This window comes from Euprymna scolopes, chromosome 30 (genome assembly GCF_053919585.1).
Source record: "Euprymna scolopes isolate OS-2025 chromosome 30, ASM5391958v1, whole genome shotgun sequence".
NCBI classification, from domain to species: Eukaryota; Metazoa; Mollusca; class Cephalopoda; order Sepiida; family Sepiolidae; genus Euprymna; species Euprymna scolopes.
The window spans coordinates 45,915,247-45,918,617 of record NC_136511.1 but is presented as its reverse complement, the minus strand read 5'-3'; the positions used below and the strand labels follow the sequence as shown (position 1 = coordinate 45,918,617).

General features: G+C 39.2%; 1 non-coding gene across 1 annotated transcript; it reads left to right on the top strand.

Moving 5' to 3' along the window:
- The first annotated feature begins 430 nt into the window (after positions 1 to 430).
- LOC145254971 (U1 spliceosomal RNA) lies at positions 431 to 596 on the top strand. The gene has a single exon (XR_013863845.1). It is a non-coding gene; the product is annotated as a U1 spliceosomal RNA (small nuclear RNA).
- Positions 597 to 3,371: the final 2,775 nt, after the last annotated feature.

Sequence of the window (3,371 nt, the reverse complement as noted above, 5' to 3'; positions counted from 1 at the left end):
CTTTTTGGGTGTATTCTAGTTTGCCCCCCTCCCCATCATCTCACCCCCATTTAAAAAAAAAAAAAAAAAAAAAAAAAAAAAATTAAAACTCTTTAGTTTGTAGATATTTTTCCTTTTAATTTCTTGTATATAATGTTATATGTTCTTCTTTTATCACAGCGTGAATGTCGCCTGCCATCCCGTAAGCTGGGGAGCTGTTATTTTAAGTAGGTCCGGGTAAGAATGTTAGGCGAAACAGTGCGTGATAGAAACTCTAGTATAGGTTTTATAATAAAGTACTTGCTATCTTACGCAAGTCTAGCTAAGGACTAGAAAAGACCCCTTTTTCCCCCACTCCCCCTTACTGGCCTTTGTGCCTAAGCTTCTTCGTACCCCAAATGAGGCCTTGGCAGTAGATAATGCCAAGGCCGGGGACGAAGGGCTAAATATAATACTTACCTGGCACAGGGGTTTTAACGGTGATCATCCAGGCCGTTCTCCCAGAGCGAGGCCCTTCCATTGCACTAGGGTTGGGTTGACCTTTGCGATCGTCCCAAATGTGGATGACTCGGGTGCGCTATTTCTAAGTGTGGGGTCTGCGTTCGCGCTCACCCCTATAATTAAACTAAAATCAGACTAGTCTTTTGAATTTTCATTATTAGAGGTTTATACATTTGTCGTATTTTCATGAAATGTTACAGAAAATAAGACACATACATACACTAAGCTGCTATATATATTTTAAAAGTATACAATTTTATCGTTTGCAAAAAAAACGAACAAAATATGATTTAGGAATCTTAAGTAGGACGACCACCGACGTGCTTCTATTTTTCCTATCTTCCTTTGTAATTATATAAATTAATTTTTGTTGTTTTATTTGTTTTGGTATTTTTTACAAGGGAGTCACCACTTATATTATGAGAAAGATCTTGGTCGTTATTTTACAAACGAAGTCACCACTTATGAAGGCTCATGGCCACTCGAGGATAAGGGTTAATGAGTGTACGGTGATCAGTGACATAACAGTGTAGTGATCATTAGTGGAAATTGGATAGAATTTGACTATTCAAGGGAGTCGCTTCAACAAGAACTTGTTTACATTGGACTTGAAAACGATCATGTTGGAGTCGGCTGGAAAGCAAGCCAGCAAAACAGAGACACGCAAGCGAGCAGTTGTAGAAAGGAAGCTTTGTTCATGGTATTTGTGTTTAGATTTAGGCATAGATAGAGATTAGGGGAATTGTAGATTGAAGATCAGATGAGCATTTTTCATGAAAGTAATGATAAAACAGAGACAGGGTGCAACGTCTTTTCTGTGGGGAAAAAGTTTGCAGAGAAGAAAAAAAAAACGGCATCATCTACTAGGTTTTGAAGCCGAGTTTGAATTTTATTAAAGCAGCTCCAACCCAGATGTGGCAACAGTATTCCATTTTAGGACGTATCTTGCTCATACAGGTTGAGGATTGGTGCCAGGAATGAGATATCTTTTGGAAGCCGCAGAGTGATCCAATTATTTTTCCAGCAACATTGGCAACAGATTTGATGTAAGTCTTGCATTTCAGATCAATAGCACAGGTCAAACCCAGAAGTTTGTCAAAACAGGGAGCCTCTTTTAGATGAGAGACATTCATATCAATTGGGGCCAAGTGGGGATCAGAGTGTTTCTGGTGAAAAGAAAAAAGCTTGGTTTTGGATGCGTTAAAATGAACCACTTTTTACCCCATTGCATCACATGCTCAAAGTCTGAGGAAAGAGACAGAGAGATCTTGGTCGTTTCTGTTCAGGATTCTGTTTGCTATTTGCCAAAACTGGTGGGAACCAAGCCGCTGCTCAGCTACTTTGGATTTTACGGACTGAGCATATAACTCTCTTGCGTTCTTTATAACTTCTTTACAGTGGTTGCTGGCAGTCCTGAAAGCAGCTTTAGTCTCAGTACATCTGTCACCCCTTTCAGCCGGTCGGTTGAGACGATCGTCGACCTCAGAACTCTTCCACTCCAATTACGGCAGCCTGAAAACGACCCGACTCTGGCGGTTTGCAGCTCACTATTTTCGTCCTTCCAGTGACCACTGCCGGTGATAATTCTTAGCCGTTTTAATGTTGCTGGTATTGGGTACTGACAGAATTATCAGTTGATCGTCTAAATTTTATACTCCGGACCTGTCGTTGTGTACTCGCTTACCGGTGAACATCGCCGATAAGAGAGCCGTGGATTTTAGTGTGGTGAAAAAGGAAATAAAAACGATTCCATACACGAATAAACAATTAATCTGGGTTTATTCACAATAATAATGGTCTAATAATATTTCAGAGTTTGAAGGAAGTTGGCTGTAGCTATTTTAAAACGGTAGCTTGTGACTCGAGTTCAGATAAGTTTTTCGGCCATTGGAGATACGTGTTTTAAGTCAAAAGCCCTCTCTGCCCGACTTTAACACCATCTGAATTCGCCAAAATCGAATTCTCTCTTCTCCTTCTTCTCCCCCTCTCTTTTTACTGTGTTCGAGGAATATATACATATCCATCAATGCCCTTTAAACATCACGAGTTTGTATATGTTTACAACAAGAAAACTTGCCTGTCATCAGCTTTCAAACCTTGTTTTCCAAAATAAACAACCGCCTGTCATTTCATCTCGAATTCTGTGTTTCAAAATAAACAGCCAGCTCACTCCAAACTCTGACCGTCACAACAATAAGTATCTCTTGACATACTTTTTCCTTTGTCTGCTCTAACCACAGAGTCACCCGATCGTCCTATTTTTTCGTTCTTTTGGCTCCCTCTCCACAACGGCACATCAACCCCACAACTTGGTTACATACCTCCCCCACTTATAAGAAACAATATTGGACTCAATATTTTTTCTAACCCACTTCTTCTTTCTGGGCCTTAATACCATGGCTCTTTGTGGTTTTACAATTTATAATAGTTCATCAATTGGATTCGTTCTTAAAGAAAAAAAAAACTTTATCATTCATGCACATGCAAAAAGTTCTCTTTTAGAGTTTAGCGTTTTTCAAATCTGATTTCAGTTCATACGATTGTCCATAAAGCTCATTAATTTTTTTTTTTTTTTATATATATATATACATATACACATTTCAATGCATGCAACAATTTAGTCAATAGTCCATTTTTCCTCGGATTTCATTTCATGGCTCTTTCTTGGTTATCCGGCTTCTTCACATATGTATCTCCAACGTTGGTAGGGTATTAGATGCGGGGTTCACTGGTAGTCTTGATTCTGTACCAGATTGATCAGGTCTGGTGTTTTTATCAGAAACCACGGTAGCGTCCCTCACTTCATGCTCATCCCTATTCATTTCAAACAATGAATGGACTTTTCCCTTTAAGCGCTCTAATTGAGGGTTACTCTCGTCCTTATCTATTTT